Below are 14,169 nucleotides of genomic sequence, written 5' to 3' on the forward strand. Positions count from 1 at the left end.
TAGGTCATGTGCAATCCTCAATATCTTCATTCTCCAAAATATAAAACCTACCTTCGAGACTGCAACGCTTCTTGCTTCCTTTCTTACTAATACGATTTCCAGAATCTTATAAAAATTAAAAAATATAAATAAATTTGATTTGATTTTTAAATTATCTGAAACGTAAAAATTTCAAAACCAGTTATTACCGAGTAAACTTCTCAGACAATCACATTACATATCTCCCTGTGATTTAAGGTATGCCCCTATACAACATGTTAACCCTTCAGAGACAGGCAATTATATCCGTCCGTGTTTAAGGTTTGACATGTAAATTTATTTACTGCTGCTTATCCTTTGGCGAATTTCATTTGCCCTGCGACATCATTTATTCCTTATTTTTTTTATTGACTGGTGGATATTTTATCATTCTCGTTCGACCCCACAATGCTGTTCGAAAGGTATTGTTGAGAATTTGTCAAAAAAATCGAACATATGCCCCCAGTGGTTCTTAAAAAATGTGGAAAAGAAAGTGAGATTGCGAATCATATTTTCTAAACCGTCCATTTTTAGAAATTCAGAACGGGTATCTCACATAAGTATATTACGTGATTCTCACGTTTTAAGTTATTGGTTGTTTGAAAATAACATGAAAGTATTTTCAAAGATAGGGATCCATGGTTCTCATGTTTCAGCTTACTTTTATTCCACAAATTTTGGTGCGGCACTTAAAATATGATGCTTTACGGGTTAACTTTTAAAGTAATTTTAGTAATCCATATATTTATCCTAAAGAAGGTCAATGGTGAAAGCATGGAAGCATCAATCAAATACAAATATTCCTAATAAAATAATACCTTTCACACAAGCAGCATGAATCCACACCATATGGATAATTGATTTACTATATATGATATAATATCTGGGACTTAATTCATGATGGAGGTAAATCATGATTATATATGATTATATATTAAAGATAAAATCTAATTATCAATTCAATTATATATATATAAAATAAATCAATTTCAATATAATAAAGAAGTCTAGTTTTATTTGAGTAAAAGAATAGTTATGTCTCATTTATGGTGAGTCATTATGTGCATAGATGCATGTGTTGATTGGGGTGGCTTATTGCTTAACCATGTTGTTAGTTAAGGTGCATCACTTATGTGTGACACAGATATGGTATGTCATGGCTTGTCTGTATTGCTTTAGTATATTAATTATTAACCACATAACGATAGGTATCTTATGTTGTTGAACACCTATTTCATTATTGCACAGTTAGTACGTTATGGTTAGTGTGGATGAACACAAACTATCACTTGGATTACACTGGACCTTGAAGCATAATCCAAAGGTCACATCAAATTATATTTATATCTATATGTGCTTAATAATAAGAAACTAAGGCTTATCATACATTGTCTATTTTACGTGTCTTTCCAACAATGGTATTAGAGCATAGTTTTTCCACTATCAACTTCCAGGTTGTTTCCATAAGTTTTTATTCCACATTTCAAATTGTTTGTTTCTTGAAATATTTACTTCTCTATATTCCGATGATGCCTCAGATCCCTGTAACTCTTCCCTCTATGTTTTGCATTAGTTTGCCTACTTATCTACACCTATGTTCTTCTGACCTAGGCTTTATCCTTTATTATCCTTTGCATTGAGTATGAAATAGGCCATGAAAATTGTTTCTATAAGTTCATCTGCAACCATCCTTAGTGTTCACACGTGAATTGAAACCCCTCTCACTTCTTTTGAGATAACCTTGAGCTTCATCTCTCACTCGACCTTTAAAAATTCAGAAACCAACTTGTATCTTTGCGTACCATCAAATGGACACATTATAAGTCCTTCTCGAACCTTATGGGGATATCTATGGCGTGATCCATTGATACAAATTCTCCTTTCGAACCCTACAATGTTTTCCCACCTAGAACTAGCTCTTATAAGGAAGTTAAATGACATGCAGTTGCAATCAACTAATTGGAATAACAAGAATTGGTGGTTAGTGATTTTGGAAAAAGTGTTTTAAGTGGGGAGCAGAGCTAGAGAGTTGATGAGGGAATATTTTGAAGGTGAAGAGAGGATGTTTGAGTCTTGAATCTGAACAAGAACAAAGATATAGAGGGGAAATATTTTGTTGTCTCGGTGATGTCAACAATGAGAAAGAAACATAAGTAGTTGTGATACCTTCGAATGAAATTAAATTTTTGAACAAGCTTTTGGGAGTTTCACATAAAGATCCATATTAAAGCATTAACCTCTAAAATAATTTTGCAAGTACAATTAGTTGCATGGCCACTCTAATTGTTGGTATCGTTGGTCTAACTTGTGGTGTTAAATGACTACCTCTCTCTTGTGGAAAATTAGTGAAAGCTACAAGTGGTATCCCTACTTTTGGATATGAAACAAGTATTCTATGTTGCGGTTGGCTTCAATTCAATTAATGCAATGGGTGAAAAGAATTAGGGGCTTTTGCAAACACAACATGGTCAAACATTGAAGGAAATGTATAAGTGCAATTGGAGAATTTCTACTCCTTGGTGAAAGGAAAGGCCACACATTTTCAATGTAGGTGGAATATGAATTATCTACATCTGCATGTGTTGCATGTGAATGTATTCATTCATTGTGTGTTTATTCCCATAATATACTAGATGAGAATCATCTCTGTTATTTCTATGGAATAATAAAAGTGAACTTTACTATTACATAATTTTTTATAGAAAATAATACTAAGGCTAACCTTGATAACATAGTTATAGTATATGTAGATTCCTTAAGCAAGTATTTCCATTATGGTCCTATAGAATTTTATTTTATATGCTTAAGGCGTTATTTTCACCACTATATTCAAATTATGTAGTTCTTAATTGGTAAAAGGTTGTGGTCAATCTAATTTCATTGAGAGATTTGAGTGCAAGTCATTTTCAAATTGCATTGTAAATGGGTGCATCTTTGATAGAAGCAGGCACATTTCATTTCTTGCATGAACTGCTTAAAATGGCTCAAATTGATGATACATTACAATTACTAAACACTCTAGTATTGTATATTGTTGAAACCATAGTAAAAAATGGTAGATACATTCTCATTGATGTTTAAATTTGTTTACAAGATGCATAGGACAATATTGATTTTCTTCATATTGAATCACAAATTCATTGAGATGAACTACAACAAGGGAATCAATATTTTGGAATAGTTCTTGTTCATAATAATTTTATATTGGAGATTGATTCCCATCTACAACATACACATAATCAAATCAGTAATGTTAGTTTAGCAGCATATTCAAATGAAGATGGGGTTTGTCATAAACAAGTTTAGATTGCACTTCCTAAACCCATTATCACGCCTTGGGAGGAAGTCATCAACAACAAGCACAAAGATGGTTTTAAGTATGAAGACGAAGTGACCTTTTATATCCCAGACTATTCCAAACTAAATTAGTTTCACAGTGTAAGGTTTCTTTAGGAAATCTCATCTTCACCTACTGCACTTCCATATCAAATTCACTATGCCAAAATTATTATCGAGTTGGCCTCCTGAAAGCTCAATGTTTTGATTTTCATTCTTGTAGCAATTGTGTAAAACACACTCATTATTCAAATGAATGTTTCAAGGAAAAGTCTCCAAAAAGAGAAAAGATTCACCTTCGATGGATCGTTTCTTGGTAGTGATTTTCAATAGCCAAAAATATATATTTGTCATGCCATAAGTTTCATTCTCAATTATTGACACATCTTGTAGTGGAGATATTTTCATCTTCTTAACTTGTATTTGACAGGGGGAGTTAATATTTAGCTACTAGTTTCAAAGTCATATCGGGCAAGCCTAACTCATAGCTAGAACCAAAGTCTACAACTAGATCCAAGTCAGATATTGCCGCCAGCCATTGGATCTATGGCGCTGGATCGGACGATAGACGGTTGAGGTAGGTGGCGGGTGGTTATGACACGGGACCTAATGCTGCTATCTAAGTTACAGAAGTAAAGAGAATCAAACTAAACTAATGAATAAGCAAAGAAACTAAACTAAAGTTGTTTTCGTGTTTTTGGGAAAATCAAGCATGCAAGGAGTTAAGTGGAAGAGCAAGCAAAGATTGAATTTAGTGAAAGGAGGATGTATCAGAGCAGAAGTGCAGCGGAACCATTGGATCGATTGGGAACAGTATTAAGGGGAGATGATCAGCAGAGATCTTATCACAGAAGATTACGTGAATAGATGGACGAATAAGACTGACAGAAGATGAATGGCAGAGATCTTATCGCGGGAGGCTAAGTGAAGAGATGAACAAACAAGACTAGCCGAAAGATGAATGGCGGAGATCCTATCGCAGGGGGCTAAGTGAAGAGATGAACGAAAAAGACTAATCAAGAGATGAATGGTGGAGATCCTATCGTGGGAGGTGTAAGTGAAGAGATGAACGAACAATACTAATAGGAAGATGAATGGCGGAAGATGTGCGCATATAGGGAAACTGCGCATATATGGAAACTGGGCATATACGGAATATGTGCGCATATACGGAAACTGGGCATATACGGAAGATGTGTGCATATACGGAAACTGGGCATATACGGAAGATGTGCGCATATACGGAAACTGGGCATATACGGAAGATGTGTGCATATACGGAAGATGTGTGCATATACGGAAACTGTGCATATACGGAAGATGTGTGCATATACGGAAACTGGGCATATACGGAAGATGTGCGCATATACGGAAACTAGGCATATACGGAAGATGTGCGCATATACGGAAACTGGAAAACTGGGCATATACGGAAGATGTGTGCATATACGGAAACTGGGAAACTGGGCATAAACGGAAGATGTGCGCATATACGGAAACTGGGCATATACGGAAGATGTGTGCATATACGGAAACTGGGCATATACGGAAGATGTGTGCATATACGGAAACTGGGCATATACGGAAGATGTGCGCATATACGGAAACTATGCATATACGGAAGATGTGTGCATATACGGAAACTAGGCATATACGGAAGATGTGCGCATATACGGAAACTGGGCATATACGGAAAATGTGTGCATATACGGAAACTGTGCATATACGGAAGATGTGTGCATATACGGAAACTGGGCATATACGGAAGATGTGCGCATATACGGAAACTGGGCATATACGGAAGATATATGCATATACGGAAGATGTGCGCATATACGGAAACTGGGCATATACGGAAGATGTGCGCATATACGGAAACTGGGCATATACGGAAGATGTGTGCATGCCTTTCGATTATGCACGTCGTTCGTGTATCTGCATTGTATACGCGCAAATTCAATATACAGAAATTGCGCATGTACGGAAACTGTGCATATACGGAAGCTATGCGCCTGTCTTCCGTATATGCACAATTTCCGTATATGCCCAATCTCTGTATATGGAATTTGCACATCTGCGATGCAGATACACGAACGACGTGCATATACAGAAGGTATGCACATACAGGAATGTTAGGGATATACGGAAGACATGGGCATGTCTTCCGTATATGCCCAGTTTCCGTATATGCGCACATCTTCCGTATATGCTCAGTTTCCGTATATGCGCAAATCTTCCGTATATGCCCAGTTTCCGTATATGCCAAGTTTCCATATATGCGCACATCTTCTGTATATGCCCAGTTTCTGTATATGCACACATCTTCCGTATATGCCCAGTTTCCGTATATGCGCACATCTTCCGTATATGCCCAGTTTCCGTATATGCGCACATTTTCCGTATATGCCCAGTTTCCGTATATGCGCACATCTTCCGTATATGCCCAGTTTCCGTATATGCGCACATCTTCCGTATATGCCCAGTTTCCGTATATGCACACATCTTCCGTATATGCCCAGTTTTCGTATATGCGCACATCTTCCGTATATGCCCAGTTTCCCAGTTTCCGTATATGCACACATCTTCCGTATATGCCCAGTTTCCCAGTTTCCGTATATGCGCACATCTTCCGTATATGCGCACATCTTCCGTATATGCCCAGTTTCTGTATATGCGCACATCTTCCGTATATGCCCAGTTTCCGTATATGTCCAGTTTCTGTATATGCGCACATCTTCCGTATATGCCCAGTTTCTGTATATGCACACATCTTCCGTATATGTCCAGTTTCCATATATGCGCACATCTTCCGTATATGCCCAGTTTCCGTATATGCGCACATCTTCCGTATATGCACACATCTTCCGTATATGCCCAGTTTCCGTATATGCACACATCTTCCGTATATGCCCAGTTTCCGTATATGCGCACATCTTCCGTATATGCCCAGTTTCCGTATATGCACACATCTTTCGTATATGCACAGTTTCCATATATGCACACATCTTCCGTATATGCCCAGTTTCCGTATATGCGCACATCTTCCGTATATGCCCAGTTTCCGTATATGCACACATCTTCCGTATATGCCCAGTTTCCGTATATGCACACATCTTCTGTATATGCCCAGTTTCCGTATATGCGCACATCTTCCGTATATGCCCAGTTTCCGTATATGCACACATTTTCCGTATATGCCCAGTTTCCGTATATGCGCACATTTTCCGTATATGCCCAGTTTCCGTATATGCGCACATCTTCCGTATATGCCCAGTTTCCGTATATGCACACATCCTCCGTATATGCCCAGTTTCCGTATATGCACACATCCTCCGTATATGCGCACATCTTCCGTATATGCCCAGTTTCCGTATATGCGCACATCTTCCGTATATGCACACATCTTCCGTATATGCCCAGTTTCCGTATATGCGCACATCTTCCAGTTTCCGTATATGCGCACATCTTCCGTATATGCGCACATCTTCCGTATATGCCCAATTTCCGTATATGCGCACATCTTCCGTATATGCCCAATTTTCGTATATGCACACATCTTCCGACTTGCCCGAACGACCTCATCCGACTCGCCTAACGACTTCACCCGGGTCACCCGACGACCTCGCTCGGTTCGCCCGAACGACCTCACACGAGTTTTCTGCCCGACGACCTCGCCCAAGTTTCCTGCATGAGTTTCTTCCACAAGTTTTTCGCCCGAGTTTCTCACCCGAGTTTTTCACCCAAATTTTCTGAACGAGTTTTTCACCCGATTTCCGCCTGTCGTGCGGGCTCATCAACGCACCGCACCATCATTCGATCAACACGAGTTCGAACAAGGAGTTTTGCGATGCGTGGATGAGCCCGCACGACAGGCGAAAATCGGGTGAAAAACTCGTTCAGAAAATTTGGGTGAAAAAATCGGGTGAGAAACTCGGGCAAAAAACTTGTGGAAGAAACTCATGCAGGAAACTCGGGCGAGGTCGTCGGGCAGAAAACTCGGGTGAGGTCGTTCGGGCGAACCGAGCGAGGTCGTCGGGTGGCCCGGGTGAAGTCGTTCGGGCGAGTCGGATGAGGTCGTTCGGGCGAGTCGGAAGATGTGCGCATATACGGAAACTGAGCATATACGGAAACTGGGCATATACGGAAGATGTGCGCATATACGGAAACTGGGCATATACGGAAGATGTGCGCATATACGGAAGATGTGTGCGTATACGGAAACTGGGCATATACGGAAACTGGACATATACGGAAGATGTGCGCATATACAGAAACTGGGCATATACGGAAGATGTGTGCATATACGGAAACTGGGCATATACGGAAAATGTACGCATATACGAAAACTGGGAAACTGGGCATATACGGAAGATGTGCGCATATACAAAAACTGGGCATATACGGAAGATGTGTGCATATACGGAAACTGGGCATATACGGAAAATGTACGCATATACGGAAACTGGGAAACTGGGCATATACAGAAGATGTGTGCATATACGGAAACTAGGCATATACGGAAGATGTGCGCATATACGGAAACTAGGCATATACAGAAGATGTGTGCATATACGGAAACTGGGCATATACGGAAGATGTGTGCATATACGGAAACTGGGCATATACGGAAGATGTGCGCATATACGGAAACTGGGCATATACGGAAGATGTGCACATATACGGAAACTGGGCATATACGGAAGATGTGTGCATATACAGAAACTATGCATATACGGAAGATGTGTGCATATACGGAAGATGTGCGCATATACGGAAACTCGGCATATACGGAAGATGTGCGCATATACGGAAACTGGGCATATACGGAAGATGTGCGCATATATGGAAACTGGACATATACGGAAACTGGGCATATACGGAAGATGTGCGCATATACGGAAACTGAGCATATACGGAAGATGTGCGCATATACGGAAACTGGGCATATACGGAAGATGTGTGCATATACGGAAACAGGGCATATACGGAAGATGTGCGCATATACAGAAACTGGGCATATACGGAAGATGTGTGCATATACGGAAACTGGACATATACGGAAGATGTGCACATATACGGAAACTGGGCATATACGGAAGATATGCGCATATACGGAAACTGGGCATATACGGAAGATGTGTGCATATACGGAAACTGGGCATATACGGAAGATGTGCGCATATACGGAAACTGGGCATATACGGAAGATGTGCGCATATACGGAAGATGTGTGCATATACAGAAACTGGGCATATACGGAAGATGTGCGCATATACGGAAACTGGGCATATACGGAAGATGTGCGCATATACGGAAGATGTGTGCATATACAGAAACTGGGCATATACGGAAGATGTGCGCATATACGGAAACTGGGCATATACGGAAACTGGGCATATACGGAAGATGTGCGCATATACGGAAACTGGGCATATACAGAAGATGTGTGCATATACGGAAGATGTGCGCATATACGGAAACTGGGCATATACGGAAGATGTGTGCATATACGGAAGATGTGCGCATATACGGAAACTGGGCATATACGGAAGATGTGTGCATATACGGAAGATGTGTGCATATACGAAAACTGGGCATATACGGAGGATGTGTGCACATACGGAAACTGGGCATATACGGAAGATGTGCGCATATACAGAAACTGGGCATATACGGAAAATGTGCGCATATACGGAAACTGAGAAACGGGGCATATATGGAAGATGTGTGCATATACGGAAACTGGGCATATACGGAAGATGTGTGCATATACGGAAACTGGGCATATACGGAAGATGTGCGCATATACGGAAACTGGGCATATACGGAAACTGGGCATATACGGAAGATGTGTGCATATACGGAAACTGGGCATATACGGAAGATGTGCGCATATACGGAAACTGGGCATATACGGAAGATGTGTGCATATACGGAAACTGGGCATATACGGAAGATGTGCGCATATACGGAAGATGTGTGCATATACGGAAACTGGGCATATACGGAAGATGTGCGCATATACGGAAGATGTGCGCATATACGAAAACTGTGCATATACGGAAGATGTGTGCATATACGGAAACTGGGCATATACGGAAGATGTGCGCATATACGAAAACTGGGCATATACGGAAGATGTGCGCATATACGGAAACTGGGCATATACGGAAGATGTGCGCATATACGGAAACTGGGCATATACGGAAGATGTGTGCATATACGGAAACTGGGCATATATGGAAGATGTGCGCATATACGGAAACTGGGCATATACGGAAGATGTGCGCATATACGGAAACTGGACATATACGGAAGATGTGTGCATATACGGAAACTAGGCATATACGGAAGATGTGTGCATATACGGAAACTGGACATATACGGAAACTGGGCATATACGGAAGATGTGCGCATATACGGAAACTGGGCATATACGGAAGATGTGCGCATATACGGAAAGTGGGCATATACGGAAACTGGGCATATACGGAAGATATGCGCATATACGGAAACTGGGCATATACGGAAGATGTGCGCATATACGGAAACTGGACATATACGGAAGATGTGTGCATATACGGAAACTGGGCATATACGGAAGATGTGCGCATATACGGAAATTGGGCATATACGGAAGATGTGCGCATATACGGAAACTGGGCATATACGGAAGATGTGCGCATATACGGAAACTGGGCATATACGGAAGGGTCTGGTATGTGCCATCTCACAAGTTATTCCCTCCTTTGCTTCTAAGTTTATGATCCCATTACAAACGCATGAAGGCATGAAATAAGTGCACGAGGTGCTATTGCTAGCAATATTTATAGTCATCTTAAACATGTAGTAGTGGTAGATGGGAATTTATGTGTAACAGGACCACACAGAATTTGAGGTCGTATGAATGGGGGCATGTACATTCTCATTACAAATACATGGTTTGAAATAAAGCCAGATTACATGAAGCATGGGGAATCCAAACACCATTATGGATGGAAAGATCTATATGATTGATTTTAATGGTTATAAACAATATGTTCATAGATGCACATAACTCCAAGAACGACCTAGAAATGCGAGTTAGGGTCGGAAAAAATATTTTTACGCCGTAAGGCATTTCTATTTGAAATCAACTTTGCTTTTGGGTTACATGTACATGTTTGAGCCTTTGATTTAAATGTTAGACGATGAAAATGATCTTACCCACCAATTGATCAGACTGGTATACAATGCGACCCCGTGGGTATACGATGCAACCCAGCAGATCGATGCTTGCCCTCGCTGGACGCTGCGCTGCTTCCACTTCCAGGTGACGCTACGCTGCTTCCACTTCCAGGTGCTTCTCCGTGTGGAGACCTTGCACTTGCCCTCGCTATACATATCTTCCAGGTCGAATTTTACAAGCACACAAATTCTGTGGACTCACAGAAGATGAAGCTAAAGCTGAAAATTCAAGATTCTGGCATGGAAATTATTGGATTTACAGTAGGTCGCAAAGAGATGTGAAACATATAGCCAAAACCCATAAAGTCAATGCAAAGCACTAAAAGTTTAAAAGTTGCAAGAGCAAGTCATGGAGAGCCGTAGGGCTAACCCAACTACAAAAGATCAAAATACCCAAGAAATCCAGAGGGTAACGCATTTGCAAAAGGGCCAAAGAGCTACAAGACCAGGTTGTGAATACCCTTCGACGTGGCCCTGCAACTAACGCACTTTTGTGGGAGCGAGAACTGCAACTCATTTGTGTGGGATTTTATTGGGACTACAATAATGACCATTTCACAATATTCTGAAAAAATCCATGTAAAGCAAGAATCGGTTCAAGACAAAGAGTAAAGAGAATTTGTTCGAGAATCGTGAAGAAGGTTTCTATTCGAGAATCATGAAGAAGGTTTCCTTTCGCCGTGGTAAACCGGTTAGGGTGTTTTCAAACACACATCTATCAATCTCTGGTTTCCCAAAATCGTATTTTAAGTTCCTTCCGTTTTTTTAGAGGTAACGAGAAGCAAGTTACCAGGTTGATGTAAAACTGTTTTGCGCAAATCTGAATGTATCAGAGCCAGGTTTCAATCTTGGGACCTGTGAGTTATAAGTTCAATTACAAATAGAAACATTCAATGCCTAACTAACCTAATCTCCTTCCCTAGCTAGCCTAACCTACTTAAAACTGGCTTGAACGTGGTCTGTAGGACTGAATGTCCTTCCCAGATCTCCCGCACATCAAACTCCATAATTCTTGTAACCTCCCATGATCAGGCCTCAAATATTCCCAAGCGCATTCAGTACTTCATGCATGCATTTTTCCAAATGGGTGCTCTACTTCCATCAGAAATTTTAGCTGTATATGAGAATTCAAGCTCTCTTGGGTCAGTAAAGGATGCAGATACGAAGAATAATGATGTTGTCTATCAAGTCCATAATTTGGGGGTTTTTATTGCTTACGTGCAGGACGTGTTCGAGGACTTTGCATGCAGCTTGTCTTATCCTACCAATGGAAATGCAAGGTTGGAGAGTTTGGATGCCTGGAACAACTTAAGAATTCCAGAGGTCCAGAAATTTTCTCACTGAACGCACAATATGCATAAAGAAGGATGATTGTAAAGATATGTGTGCATCATCTGTGAGCTTACTAAAGTTCACATGACAGATTCATTCAATTTATTAGTTAACAACGGTGCTACTGCTGGACAAGTGATATTCCATGTAAGGCATTTTAAGATCTTGTATTTCTACAGTAACTGTTTTTGCATTAATTATTATTCATTGGAAGACTAATATTTTTGTCATGCGTATATGAAAAATGCGACATGATCATTCCAGACACATTTTCACATTAGTCCCAAAAGCATGCATGATAAACTTTGGAGGTCTGAGGTAAATACACAAATGCATCTTGTCTTTAATGCTCACGAGTAAGCTCATACATTTAAAGACCTCGATAGAAGGCATTAGAATAAGATATAAGGGAGGAGTGACGTCTTTTAATCTACCCTATTGCAATGGGGGTATACTTGTTTCAATAAAAAAAGAGTTAAACAAGATGCCAAGATGCTTGAGGCCATGAAGTTCCCCCTAGATAACGCCTGGAAGTATGATCGTAAGTATATAATGGCTTAGTTAAAGGGAAACAAGTAGCCAGGGGTAGCATAACTTCAGAGTTATTGCATGTAATGAACTTGACACCTGGGTGCTTTGATTTTTGATGCTTCTTACATAGATTTTAAATAAAGAGTGTAAATATCTGTTGTATTCAAATAGATGCAGTGTATTTGTGTTTTTTTACACAACTTTTTTAATTACATGAAAGTGAAAGGAGATTTACAATATTGCACTTATTAGATATTAAATAAATTTTCTCATTGAACACACAATATGCATAAAGAATATGATTGTAAAGATATGCGTGCATCATCTGTGAGCTTACTGAAGTTCACATGATAGATTCATTCAATTTATTAGTTAACAACGATGCTGCTGCTGGACAAGTGATATTCCATGTAAGGCATTTTAATATCTTGTATTTCTACAGTAACTGTATTTGCATTAATTGTTAGCGCATTCAGTACTTCATGCATGCATCTTGCCAAATGGGTTCTCTACTTCCATTAGAAATTTCAACTCCATATGAGAATTCAGGCTCTCTTCGGTCGGTATGGCATGCAGATACAAAGAATAATGATGTTGTCTATCAAGTCCAGAATTTGGGGGTTTTGAATGCTCACGTGCAGGACGTGTTCAAGGACTCTGCATGAAACTTGTCTTCTCCTACCAATGGAGATGCGAGGTTGGAGGGTTTGGATGCCTGGAACAACTTAAGAATTTCAGAGGTCCAGAAATTTTCTCATTGAACGCACAATATGCATAAAGAAGATGATTTTAAAGATATTGTATTTCTACAATAACTGTTTTTGCATTAATTATTAGCACATTCAGTACTTCATGCATGCATCTTGCCAAATGGGTTCTCTACTTCCATCAGAAATTTCAGCTGCATATGAGAATTCAGGCTCTCTTGGGTCAGTATGGGATGCAGATACAAAGAATAATGATGTTGTCTATCAAGTCCAGAATTTGGGGGTTTTGAATGGTCACGTGCAGGACGTGTTCGAGGACTCTACATGTAACTTGTCTTCTCCTACCAATGGAGATGCGAGGTTGGAGGGTTTGAGAATTCCAGAGGTCCGGGAATTTTCTCATTGAATGCACAAAATGCATAAATAAGATGATTGTAAAGATATGCGTGCATCATCTGTGAGATTACTGAAGTTCACATGACATATTCATTCAATTTATTAGTTAACAACGATGTTGCTGCTAGAAAAGTGATATTCCATGTAAGGCATTTTAAGATCTTGTATTTCTACAGTAACTGTTTCTACATTAATTATTAATTCATTGGAAGACTAATATTTTTGTCATGTGTATCTGAAAAATGCGACATGATCATTCCAGACACATTTTCACATTATTCCCAGAAGCATGTATGAAAAACTTTGGAGGTTTGAGGTAAGTACACAAATTCATCTTGGCTTTAATGGTCATGAGTAAGCTCATACATTTGAAGACCTTGATAGAAGGCATTAAAATAAGATATAAGAGAGGAGTGATGTCTTTTAATATACCCTATTGCAATGGGGGTATGCTTTTTTCAGTAAAAAAAGAGCTAAACAAGCTGCCAAGATGCTTGAAGCCATGAAATTCCCCCTAGATAACCCCTGGAGGTATGATCGTAAGTTTATAGTGGTTTAGCTAAAGGGAAACAAGCAGCCAGGGGCAGCATCAACTTCAGAGTTATTCCATATAATGAACAGG

Source organism: Pinus tabuliformis, chromosome 9, assembly GCF_031772625.1.
Source record: "Pinus tabuliformis cultivar Carrire ecotype Pingquan chromosome 9, CPIR1, whole genome shotgun sequence".
In the NCBI taxonomy this organism is placed as follows: Eukaryota; Viridiplantae; Streptophyta; class Pinopsida; order Pinales; family Pinaceae; genus Pinus; species Pinus tabuliformis.